The sequence below is a fragment of the Paroedura picta genome, chromosome 2 (genome assembly GCF_049243985.1).
Source record: "Paroedura picta isolate Pp20150507F chromosome 2, Ppicta_v3.0, whole genome shotgun sequence".
NCBI lineage: Eukaryota > Metazoa > Chordata > Lepidosauria > Squamata > Gekkonidae > Paroedura > Paroedura picta.
In genome coordinates, this window is record NC_135370.1 from 75,863,283 (window position 1) to 75,876,880 (window position 13,598).

At 46.5% G+C, this 13,598-nt stretch overlaps 1 protein-coding gene across 1 annotated transcript in view; it reads right to left on the minus strand.

Annotated features, from left to right (window-relative positions):
• CARNS1 (carnosine synthase 1) overlaps nt 1-5,357 on the minus strand; it is a 59,976-nt gene extending 54,619 nt beyond the window's left edge. The window contains exon 1 of the mRNA XM_077320902.1: nt 5,334-5,357. The gene's annotated coding sequence lies outside the window, so the exon portion shown is untranslated. The remainder of the gene's footprint in view (nt 1-5,333) is intronic.
• Between the last annotated feature and the right edge of the window lie 8,241 nt (nt 5,358-13,598).

Sequence of the window (13,598 nt, forward strand, 5' to 3'; positions counted from 1 at the left end):
GGAACATCCTCATAAATGCTGGTGGAGACCCTGAAGTTTCCCCCTCTTGCTAAGTCTCCAATTTAAAAAATAAATCTGTGTTGCAAGGGAGGGTGGCATGTATATATAATGAAAAAAATAAATAATAAAGCATGTAAATAATAAAGGATGTGGATGCTGCACTTTGTGAGCAGCTTGAGAAAATATCCAAGCGGCAGGACCTTGTCATCATGGGTGACTTCAATTTCCCAAGTGTGTGCTGGGAAACAAACTCTGCGAAGCGTCCTCAGTCATGCAACTTTCTGACCTGCCTGGCTGACAATTTCATATATCAAATGGTAGATGAACCCACAAGAGGTTCAGCCATACTGGACTTAATACTGACCAACAGGCAAGAGTTGGTGGATGGGGTAAAGGAGGTGAGGACCCTAGGGGGAAGCGACCATGTCCTCATAGAATTCCTTTTGAGATGGGGAGCCAAGGAAGCTTGTAGCCAGATGCAGATGTTGGATTTTTGTAGGGCAAACTTTAATAAACTCAGAGACATGATGAGTGTCATACCCTGGACGAGAATGCTGGAAGGGAAGGGAGCATGTGAAGGGTGGGTGCTACTCAAACAAGAGCTATTGCATGCTCAATCAATGTCTATCCCAGAAAGAAGAAAACACTGCAGGAGCTCTAAGAAGCCTATTTGGATGAACAGAGAACTTCAAGAGGAACTAAGAAAGAAAAGGGAAATGTTCAGGAAATGGAGGGAAGGACAGAGCTCTAAAGAAGAGTACCTACAGGTTACTAGGCACTGTAGATCAATTATCAGAAAGGCCAAAGCTGACAGTGAGCTAAGATTGGCCAGGGAAGCCCATTGTAACAAGAAAAGATTTTTCAGTTATGTGAGGAGCAAACGTAAAGTAAAGGAGGCAATAGGCCCACTGTTGGGTGCAGATGGACAAACTCTAACGGAGGATGCAGAGAAAGCAGAAAGGCTTAGCGCCTATTTTACATCTGTTTTTCAAAGGGTTTAGGCACATCTAGAGATGGCAGTAGCCAAGGGATGGTGTCTGGGTGGCAGGTTGACATGGATAGAGAGGTTGTCGAGAGGCGTTTAGCTGCACTGGATGAGTTCAAATCCCCTGGGCCGGATGCAATGCACCCGAGAGTGCTCAAAGAACATTCTGGAGAACTTGCACAACCCTTGTCCATCATCTTCGGGACCTCTTTAAGGACTGGAGATGTCCCGGAGGACTGGAAGAGAGCAAAGGTTATTCCGATCTTCAAAAAAGGGAGGAAGGATGACCCGGGAAACTACAGACCAGTGAGTCTGACCTCTGTTGTGGGTAAAATAATGGAGCAGATATTAAAGGGAGCAATCTGCAAACATCTGGAGGACAATTTGGTGATCCAAGGAAGTCAGCATGGATTTGTCTCCAACAGGTCCTGTCAGACCAACCTGGTTTCCTTTTTTGACCAAGTAACAGGTTTGCTGGATCGTGGAAATTCGGTTGATGTCGTTTACTTGGATTTTAGTAAAGCTTTTGATAAGGTTCCCCATGATGTTCTGATGGATAAATTGAAGGACTGCAATCTGGATTTTCAGATAGTTAGGTGGATAGGGAATTGGTTAGAGAACCACACTCAAAAGAGTTGTTGTCAATGGTGTTTCATCAGACTGGAGGGAGGTGTGTAGCGGGGTACCTCAGGGCTCAGTGCTCGGCCCGGTACTTTTTAACATATTTATTAATGATCTAGATGAGGGGTGGAGGGACTACTCATCAAGTTTGCAGATGGCACCAAATTGGGAGGACTGGCAAATACTCCGGAAGATAGAGACAGAGTTCAACGAGATCTGAACACAATGGAAAAATGGGCAAATGAGAACAAGATGCAATTTAATAAAGGTAAGTGTAACGTTCTGCATCTGGGTCAGAAAAATGAAAAGCATGCCTACTGGATGGGGGATACGCTTCTAGGTAACACTGTGTGTGAACGAGACCTTGGGGTACTTGTGGATTGTAAACTAAACATGAGCAGGCAGTGTGATGCAACGGTAAAAAAGGCGAATGCCATTTTGGGCTGTATCAACAGGGGCATCACATCAAAATCACAAGATGTCATAGTCCCCTTGTATACGGCACTGGTCAGACCACACATGGAGTACTTTGTGCAGTTGTGGAGGCCTCACTTCAAGAAGGACGTAGATAAAATTGAAAGGGTACAAAGGAGAGCGACGAAGATGATCTGGGGCCAAGGGACCAAGCCCTATGAAGATAGGTTGAGGGACTTGGGAATGTTCAGCCTGGAGAAAAGGAGGTTGAGAGGGGACATGATAGCCCTCTTTAAGTATTTGAAAGGTTGTCACTTGGAGGAGGGCAGGATGCTGTTTCCATTGGCTGCAGATGAGAGGACACGCAGTAATGGGTTTAAACTACAATGATATAGGCTTGATATCAGGAAAAAAATTTTCACAGTCAGAGTAGTTTGGCAGTGGAATAGGCTGCCTAAAGAGGTGGTGAGCTCCCCCTCACTGGCAGTCTTCAAGCAAAGGTTGGATACACACTTTTCTTGGATGCTTTAGGATGCTGAGGGCTGATCCTGCGTTGAGCAGGGGGTTGGACTAGATGGCCTGTGTGGCCCCTTCCAACTCTATGATTCTATGATTCTAATTAAACCAGGAGACCCCCAAGTTGGGTACCAATGTCCCTGATCTTTATTAGTCGACGGGTGGGAAAATACTTTAATTGCTGCTTTTCCTTTTGTCATCATAACTGCACAATTACAAAATTATTATCTTGAAAAGGCAAAAAGTACAGAGTTTCACTGAAAGCAGTAAAGATGTAATTAAAGCCTTTCCACCCCCAGGAAAAAGAACTGATTAAGGATCCAGTCAGAAATTGTTGGGGTGAATAGGAAGAAACTAACTAAGCATGAAACATCTGTGGAGGTAAGGGATAACTGTAGGAAGATTTGGGATCTCATACACACACACTGAGCTACTTTATGTTTTGTGGTGATCTGTGTTTGCCTTTAGTGCCCACTGACTTGACTGACCACTGCTCTCCATTTGAAACCCCTCTACTAACCTGCACCCATCCTGCCCTAGAGGACTTGTTCCAGCCCCAAGCAGTGACTTTAGGTGATTTTAGTGCTCAGCTGTTCATGCCTAGTTTCAAACCTCCTCCCATCTGACCTGCCATCTGACCATCAATCGGTGTCTATCTGCCCAATGTCCTGCTGCTTTTCTGTCTGTCTGTTTCACCCTCTGGCAAGTGACCCACCTGGGCTGTGGTTCGGTGTTTGATATCATGAGAGGGGGTGGAAGGGGTCATACTTGTGGCCCAAGAGGATGCCATCACTTTTCCCTGTGCCAAATGGTTGTGGGTAAGGAGCATAGCTTTCCCCCAGTGGAGGATGCCCTCAGCACATCATCAGGGGTCTCAGCACCCACTTCCCCTGCTCCATCCATGAGGCTCTCAAGTGCCCCCCAAGAGTTCTTGGCTTTGCTGCCTAAGCTGCAGCATGAACCTCTGTTTGGAAGGGAGGACAGTGACTCGGAGGGGGGTGGTGATGCATTGTCCCCTTCCACATCCCAACATTCTCAACTCCCTGTTGCTTCTGCTTCCTTTGTTATGCCTCCATTTAGCACATCCTGGCCCAATGCCAGGGAGCAGTTGTGCACTCCACCTTCATCAACCTTGAATTTCAATGAAGGGTCGGCTGTGACCAGAGAAAATGTAAGTTTGGGTGTTTTTTTCCCCATTTCCTTTCCCTCTTTCTCTCTTTGCTCCCATTAGGGCCCAACTCTCAGCCACTTTCCCTTGTGTAATGAGTGACTCCTAGCAACAAGCAACCTGCACCTTTCATGGGCAGGGCACTTACCAGGCCCAGATTATCAGGCCACTTTCAAGAACTTGCAGTGCATATGGACAATCTGTTATGGTATCGTGGGCCGTGGCACCCTCAGGTGTGGGATGCTGTGGCATCCTAGTCTGTGATGGCCTAGGGCAGGGGTAGTCAAACTGCGGCCCTCCAGATGTCCATGGACTACAATCCCCACAAGCCCCTGCCAGCGAATGCTGGCAGGGGTTTCTGGGAATTGTAGTCCATGGACAACTGGAGGGCCACAGTTTGACTATCCCTGGCCTAGGGTCTTCATAGCAACTTATCATCAGCTCACATTGCTGGCCAATAGTCACAGTCAACATAGAAGGGGGCTCCTATCCAGAGCCACAATGGTCTTTCGGTCTGCCTGCTGGCAAAGTGATTACAAGACATTGCCAAATCCCTCTGGGATGCTGGGAGGCTCAGGCTGACTAAGGTAATCTGGCTGGCAAGACGTCTGTGGGATATGGGCATGCATGGCTACCCCTTCCCAGGAAGAAGGATGCTGTTAGCAGCAGGTTTGAGCCAGAGCCCCCCTACAGTTGTGATCTGTTCTGGAGAGCCAGATTGGTGTAGTGGTTAGGAGCATGGACTTGTAATCTGGCGAGCCGGGTTTGATTCCGTGCTCCCCCACATGTAACCAGCTGGGTGACCTTGGTATCACCTCAGCACTGATAAAGCTGTTCTGATTGAGCAGTGATATCAGGGCTCTCTCAGCCCCACCCACCTCACAGGGTGTCTGTTGTGGGGAGAGGAAAGGGAAGGTGACTGTAAGTCACTTTGAGACTCCTTCAGGTAGAGAAAAGCGGCATATAAGAACCAACTCTTCTTCTTTGAAAGATGGCCAGCTGCAGTTGCCTGTAAAAAAAGACAAGGCAGGAAGTGGGAACTAATCATCAGTGCAAGCCATGTCCCCAAAGGATGGGTGGGTCCGAGGACACAAAACCACCTGCAACAATGCAGGTGGCTCCTGGGCACCATGTCCTGTAATCATGTTGTCATCTGCAGGAGGAGAGTGAAACCATCTGTGCTGGTGGCTCCTGGTTGGTGGGCAGGAATCACCTTGACTGTGGTGGGAATGTGGACCCAGAGACACACAGTCACCCAGCACCATGGTCACATAATCCATCTGTGGGGGGAGGGTGGGCCCAGGGAGATACAGCTATCCATTGTGCCAATGGCCCCGGGCAGGGTGGGAGCATTGCTCCTGCCCCATAATCATTTTGTTTGGGTTTCTGTAACTCAGACCCTTTGTGCTGCCCTAGCCGGGCACATGTAGGGTCAGCCCAGATGAGCACACTCTTGGCTGATAAGCCAAGTTCCAAAGCACATACCAGAAAACAGTGTCAAGAGTCCAGTCCGGGTCTTATCAGGAGCTGTGGCAGACAAATCCAAGAGAGAACCAAAGGGAAAGTCAGCAAACAAGCCGAGGTCACAACCAGAAGAGTAGAGTTAGAGCCAAAGCAAGTCCACAATACCTAATCTTAGTCCAAGAAGCCTTATCCAAGGTCACGAAGCCAGGAAGCAGGCAGGTAGGTCAGGAAAGCCGGGAAGCAGGCAGGCAGGTCAGGAACTGGGTCAAAGTGATGGGTGGGCTTGTGCACAGGTTGTATCCACGCTGAGAGCTGTCTCTGATTTACTTAAGTGCAGCCAGACCTAAGAAGTTAAGTGGCTGCACCTGGTAGCTCAGTTGCTGTCTATTAAGTCATCCCCAGCTGGGCCCCAGCTGGCTTCATACCTTGCTCTGAGCCTGGCACTTCAAAATCACCCCTTCTGCGTTCTGGTGATGAGGCCGGGCTGAAAGGGGTGTTGATTCTGGCTGCAGTGATGCTGGTGCAGAGGGCATGGTGTCTACCTGGCTGGGACCTGGCTGTTTCAGGGCTTTTCTCATTCAGCAGCATCTTGCTGCTTTGCCCGAGCTCCTTCTCATCTTTCTGCAGGGGTCTGGCAGCAAAGGTTCTGGCGTAGGCGCAGTTGCAGCCTCTGGCAATGGGGGCATGACACCCTTCCCAGTTCAACCATCACCAAAATTGGCAGGCAGTAAAGGAGAGTCAGCTGGGGATGCTCCCTGACATATCCCAAATTTCCTGAACCAGTTCAGTTCAGCAGAATGACTGAGTTTGGGTTCAGAAAACTCAGTTTTTCCAATTTATGCCCATCCCTTTCCACTAATTCCTCTGCCAGTTCTCAGTAAGGGGGAATACCTCCACAAAAAAGCCCTGCTGCCAGGTGATGAGCACTTGCCAGGGGAGGACAGAAATGGCCTGAGATGGAGATTGGGGTGTGTGGTTAATGAAGACTCTAGCCAACTAGAGGAGAATGGTGTAGTGTGGATTGTAGTTACATCCGCATTGAAGTTTCATTCTTCCATGGAAGGGGGATTGTATGTGCTCCTCCCAAAAGAGGTCTCTACATGGTATAGCCATTCTATTAACCAAAATATTATTGGAAAATTTGTCAAATGCTTTCCTGAACTCAAGATATATTACACTCATAGCATTTTACAATCCATTAAGCCAGGACTCCAATAAAAAAAATGAGATAAGATTAGTCTGGCAGGAATTATTATTGAAAAATCCATGTTGGCTTCCACTGATCACTGCATTGCTTTCAAGATGATTGTGGATTAACCACTTAATCTTCTGTAGGATTGAGGCCTACAGAAGATCTTCTGTAGTATTGAGGCCAGATTGACCGTTCTGTGGTTTCCTGGATCCTTTCCTCTTTTGAAGACAGGGACAACTTTTGCCTGTCTCGATTCTTACCTCACCTGTCCTCCAAGATTCCGCAAAGATTAGATGAAGGCCATGAGCACATCAACATGCTACGTTACTATTTTAGGATACAGTTTATTCTGTCCTGAACTACCCACTTCATGTAGCTAAGGATTCTCTAGCCAACATTTCATCAATCTTAAGTGGCACTTCTTTCCCCCATTATTCATACATTATGTGCTAAGTTGCAGACAGTTCCCAGAAACAAAATAGGAGCCCAGCAGTTCTAACTGTTCTTTGTTTCCATTTAACATTTTGGCATCTTCACTGAACAGCAGGCTTACTGTTTGCTTCCTCTACCTCCTGGCTTTGAGTTTACCTTAAAAGCCCTTTTTTTTGTTCCTAGTCTTAGACCATTTTGAACATAACCTTCCTGACAATGTGCCTATAAGTCCAGAATACTCATCTGTACATTTCTCTAGTATTCTGTCTTTCCTTCAGTTTCTTATGTATCACTTTTGAATTTCAGAACATTACTTTACTTTTTATGAAGCCTGACTGGCTTCTTAAGATGGCTCCCATATTTCTTTCTTATTGGTATATTTGCAATTGTGCCCTTCTGTTTATTTATTTAGAGTCTGATATTTATTACCCTCTTTTCTCTCTGATGGGAACTCAGAACCACTTACAACTAGGGTTGGGCATTTTGGCGCCCAAAGTGGCTGTTCGCTCCCAGCGTAAGCAGCACGGCGCCATGGGGGGGGAGGGGAGGCATGAACGTTGGCGTGCCTCCCCTCCTCCCCGTGGTGCAGCGCTGGCTGTGTTGGGAGCGAAAGGCCGCTTCGGGCGCCAAAGCACCCTACCCTACATACAACAATACAAAAATATGATATGAATAAATAAGCAAACAAAGCAATGAGATAGATATTCAGCTTGTCCTGTATCCAGTGGCTGGCTCACATAGCTGTAAGCCATGGGCATGTTAGGTTCCCATAGGTCAGCGGTTCTCAACAGCTCCCATGCCGTGACCCCAACTGCGGCGGCGGTGGGGTTGCGGCAGTAGCATGCGCAAGCAGACAATGTGTGCATGCACGCAGACAGCATGCGTGTGTGAGTATGCGCATGCAGGCATGCCTGCGCGCATGCACACAACATGCGGGCATTGTGGAGGTGCCCATTTAAATTCCTTTGCTGCCGCTGCTGCCCACCGCCCACCACTGCTGCCCCACCGCCGCCCATCACGATTTACAGTCGCCTTCCCTTTCCTCTCATCACAACAGACACCCTGTGAGGTGGGTGAGGCTGAGAGAGCCCTGATATTTCTGATCAGTCAGAACAGTTTTATCAGTGCCGTGGCGAGCCCAAGGTCACTCAGCTGGCTGCATGTGGAGGAGTGCAGAATCGAACACGGCAGGCCAGATCAGAAGTCCGCACTCCTAACCACTACACCAAACTATATCGAATAATCTACTCAGGATACATAGGAAATATAATGCTCATAATTTTTCTAAAGCATTTTAAATTTTAATCCAAAATTTTCTAATTTTCTTACAATTCCACCACATATAACAAAAGGAACCAACCTTTTCCTTACATCTCCAACATTTATCATCTTTTGAGATCTGACGAAACCTGGGCTGTTCATGTCAGAACACTATAATTTTATCAAGCCTTAAATATCTGCTGCCCTGGATTTCAACAATTTGGTATTCCCCATAACAACTTCCCTCTACACAGTCACACATAGCACACCTACATTGCTGCCACTTCCCAGCCTTTTTTCCATTATGTAAAACCTTGTGTAATCTAGTCCTATGCAAATTTACTTGAAAGTATTTACTTGAAAGTAAATTTCACTGAGTTCAGTTAGGTTTACTCCTAATTAAGTATGTGCAGGCTTATAGCCTTAATAGGAGATCTGACTGGACCAGGGAGAATATTGAAATATATGTTGGAAAGGGTAAGACAGAGGGTGAAATTCTAATTTTATGTCTCTTGTTTCATGGGCTTTATTTTGCATAAGATTTTCTTGAAAATCCTGCTGTGGATGAGGACTGCTGGTAGTATCTTGGGGTTATACCCTTCTGTACTGTTCTATTCTGTATCTATTTAAGGGCAATTGCAAACCACCAGATAAAGTTGAACACTTCTTCTGATGTCAGTGAAGCAAGCAAATATTTTCCCCTGGGGTACAAGTATTTAAAAACTTTTTAATAATATACAGATGTGGACAAGTGGCTTGTTTCCCAGTTTGGAAGCCAAATTGGCTTTCATTATTAGGTCACTTGCATAACTCTCAGAGCAATTATAGAAGTGTACAGCTCCCATCCCAACAGAAAATAATGAATTACCTAATGACTTCCTGTAAAAAAGCAAGGAGTCTATGCCCAATGCAGTTTCCTTTACTTTGTTTCCAAGTGAGTGCCACCATTTGGATGGTGATGATCAATGACAATCAAACTGAGCTTCTCCGATAGAAATTCATTTCCTTTTGTCTGTCTTGTGGTCCTGCCTCCCAAATGGTGGCTTTTGTTTGAGAACAGGAAGTGAAAGCTGTCTCACCAGCAACTGATCGCTGCTTGTTCAACACAGAAATGTTCTATTTGTCAAATATTCCTTCAACAACAAGATTTTATAGGTATCAAGCTTTCAGTTCTTCATGAAAAGTTGATGTCAGCAAGCCTTTCCTTGAAACTACCTCATAGTCCCCACTATGATATTCCCCTTCACCATCTCACTGTCTGTCTATTATTGTCTATCCCTGAATTGTGTTCCTTTCCTATCCTTCTGGTCAACAACCTTGTCATTAATCTTTTTCAAGGATGCTAGGGAATAGCTTACTGCTGGAACACGACCTGGAAATCTAGAAGTAATCTTTAGAAGCTCAATAGCACTATTTTACAGAAGTATAAAGAAATATTTCATACATCATACTTTCCTCTCTTATATTTTCCCAGTTTGGTTCTTTGTTTTTGCAGATTGAATTGGTTGGGGGGGGGGGGTTGTCCATCCTGCCTTGTTGCATCTTAGAAGAATTTGGTATCTCTTCAGAATCCTACTTTTTCCCTAGACATTTGCTTCTTCTCATCTAGGATGTCTTAAAAACTCTAGTGTTCACTCAATATATGCCCGGAACTCATTTTTTGATCGTTGCAGTTTCCTATGATTAAGGGTTTTAAATAAAAGGGGCTGTGGCTCAGGGAAAGAGCTTCTGCTTGGCATGCAGGAGGTTCCAGGTTCAAGCCCTGTTCAAGCCATCTCCAGTTAAGAAAGGACCTGGACAGGAGCTGATGTGTAAGACCCCTGTCAGAGACCCTGGAGAGCTGCTGTCAGTCTGAATAGACTATATTGATTTTGATGGACCATAAAGTAATCACCAAAAGAATCCATGTAACCTCAATAAATGGTTTAATGAGGGAAACCTCTTAACAGTGTCAATTGCATGTTCCTTGAGATGGAGAAAACATAGAGTAGTTGCCAGTGCATCTCATTTTGTCCATAGATTGTTACAAAGCTTTGCCGAGAAACAAGGGCAATTAACTGGGACTTCTCTGCTATCCTGTTGGAAACTGGCACATTCCTGTTAAGAGGTTTCCCTCATTAAACTGTTTATTGAGCCTGCACAGATTCTTTTGGTGATTACTTGCTACATTCCATGTTGGCTGATTCAGTATAAGGCAGCATCCTGTGTGTACCTGTGTGTAATTTTCTCATGCTCAGATCCCTGTAATTTATTTTGTGACTGTACATGTCTCTTCTTTTGCACAATTAACATATTCATAGTAGGCTGCTGGGCCAGTACTCTTAGACAAATGCTTGTTTCCACCTTTCTTCCCCAGTAATGCTGGTGGCTTTCTCAACCAGAGTTTCATGAAAACCTGGGGTTTCTTGACAACCCTGGAAGGTTTTCCAGAATGGGTGGGAGTTAATTAAAAAAAAACATTTATTGTGGTGCAGAGTGGTAAGGCAGCAGAAATGCAGTCTGAAAGCTCTGCCCATGAGGCTGGGAGTTCAATTCCAGCACCCAGCTCAAGGTTGACTCAGCCTTCCATCCTTCTGAAGTCGGTAAAATGAGTACCCAGCTTGCTGGGGGGTAAATGGTAATGACTGGGGAAGGCATTGGCAAGGCCACCCAGTATTGAGTCTGCCATGAAAACGCTAGAGGGCATCACCCCAAGGGTCAGATATGACTTGGTGCTTGCACAGGGGATACCTTTACCTTTATGACCATATATGGATATGTCAACCCCCCTCACCAAATGGCCAATGATGGGCCTGGAGAGGGTGGGAAGGGGAGGGGCCCCAGATGGGTGTTTCTTCCCAATCATATTCTGCATAATTGTGCCACTTCTGGGGCTTCTTGAAACCTGAGGAATGTTTCAAGGGTTTCTCAACAGTAAAAAAGTTGAGAAAAGCTTGAGTATGCTGACCAATATGGGTGAAATATGGCCTCTTCTTTCAGTAGAGAAGTTAGTCATACCTGATCTAGGCGAATCTAAATACATACACAATCATTGTGTTTCAAAATATTCCAAAAGCATTGTGTAGAGTAGAAATTTGCATTAAACCTTTGCCAAGAGTGTATACTCATCTTTTGTGTGGCGAGAAACAGCCTGATGTAGTGGTGGGTAGAATGTTGGCCTAGGGGCAGGGAGACCAAAGCCCATTCTGCACATGTTGGATAATGCACGTTCAGAGTGCTTTTGCAGCTGGATTTTCTTGTGCAGAAATCTACTTTTAAAGTTCACTGAAAGTACATTATCAAATGTGTGCAGAATGGGCCCAAATTCAAGTCCCTGCTTGCCATGAAACATTCTGGGTGACATTTGGCTAGCCAGTGTCTTGTCATCTTAATATACCTAACTGGGCTATTGTAAGGATAAAAAGAAGGATGGGAGAACCACCTACACTTCCCTGGGCTCACTGGGGAAAGGGATGGGTAAGAATGCACCAAATAAATAAATGTGAACATAGTTCACAGCCATTACCTTTCTAGTTCTGTCTCCTGATCAAAGCCTGTCCATCAAAAATAACTCCTAGCTGGATTTTATTCTTTTTTCTCTGTACGTGCTGCTAATATTGCTTTGCTAGAATTGTGCCCTGCAATTTTTGGAGAATCCTAAATTTTAATCCTCGAAACCCATTGTCATCAGACAGTCTTTTTTCTAGGAAGGTAGGGATGGAGTTGCATGTCAGCAACATGAGATGGCCTCCCTGCTAGGGCTGTTGCATTATTTTATTTTGTTGTAATTGGTAACTTCTCTGGGAGGGACATTCTAAACAAGTAAACCTCATGGAGAGCTGTCTCCCTTAGAACTGGCAGCTGTTCCAATGCATCTGCATTGACATCCACAGGAACAACATGATGGCCCCTGGGAGAGGGATGCTGGCACCTGAGAGGCAAATGACAAATCCAGGAAGTGGGAAGATGGCCCCAGTCCAGTGCAGTGACAACCTCAGGACTGCGATGACAGTTCCTAGGAGCGGATGGATCCTTCTGGGAGTGAAATTATAGACCTAAAACAGCAATAAATGTTCTTGTTGAGTGATGATCCCGTAATTGCCACTGTGCCCTCTGTATCCTTTGTGGACCTTATTTTCAACTGTTCATCTTGCTCTGAAAAGTCATGACAGCATTATCAGCCTCAAATTCCATTGTTGCAAAATAAAAATCTTCTCTGCTACACCCCATTTTTCTTTCTTAGAGACCTTCTGTATGAATGTCTGCCCCCTTCCCCCCCATTGTATATCAGCCTTTGTCTGTCTCCATGCTCCTCTGTTGCAAATCCCACAGTTTCTTTCTTGAGATTTCCTGCACAAGGCTTCAAACTATTGCTGTGCCTCCACTATTTCTTTTACTGTATATTCTTTTTCATCCTCACCCGAAAATTAATGGTTCACCATATTCAGTGCTGGCTCTAAGGAAGTAAAAAGGTGCAACCCTATTCTCAATTGCATAGGAGTAAACCCCTCCTTTGAGGAGAACCACCGCCTTTGAGTAGAACAGTGGTCCCCAACCTTTATTAGGCTGGGGACCGGCAGGGCATTGGGTCGCGCCCGCAGGGACCGCGCCCGCGCGGGCCACGCCCATGCTTTGTGCCGCGCCCGCGAGCCGCGCCTGGCCGCACCCACGGGCCGCGCCTGCGGGCCGCACCCACGGATCGGGCCGCGCCCGCAGGCCGCGCCCGCGGATCGGGCCGAGCGGGCGCGGCCTGCACGGGCGCGGCCCGGCCCTGATTCCCTCCCCGGCCTCCTGCAGTAAGTAGCTTCCCGGGCTGTAAGCTTGCGGCCTGGGAAGTTTTTTACTGCGGGGGGGCGGGGCGGGGAGAGGGAGCCGCGGCCCGGCGCCATGGCCTTTGCGGCCCGGCACCGGGCCGCGGCCCGCAGGTTGGGGACCACTGGAGTAGAACCACCAAGCCATGCCAAGGTTTTGTCATCACCCACGTACTCTAGATGGGGTCACTTCTCAAATTGTGATGTGAGTTTTCTCACAGCTGTGCCAGCAGCAGCTCTATGAAGCATATATGATGCAGAAAATGCTATGTGTACTCACTCTAAAGTAGTGGTTCTCAACCTTCCTAATGCCGTGACCCTTTAATACAGTTCCTTGTGTCGTGGTGACTCCAACCATAAAATTATGCAAGTGTTCTTTCACAGAAATTAAACCAAAACTGACCAATGGCATGAAGATCCATTATTCATGATTATATATCAATTGTTCCCCCCCCCGGGGTTTCTCAGTTCAGTTCTGCCTCTTGTCCCACCATGCCGATCTCGCTCTTCTCCGCTGCTCCAGACAGATGAACGCTCAATCTCGATCTACCCTGCAAGGCTGTTGTGTGGATGCCCCCCCCCGGCCAAGCTGCTTGCCCTGCCATGGCCCCTGTGAAAGGGTCATTCGACCCCCAAAGGGGTCCCGACCCCCAGGTAGGGAACCACTGCTCTAAAGGAAACCCTACTGTATTGCTCCAAGTTTACTGAGACTGTCAACTGTGAATGGGTTATCTGTAAATACTTCCACTTTGGAGA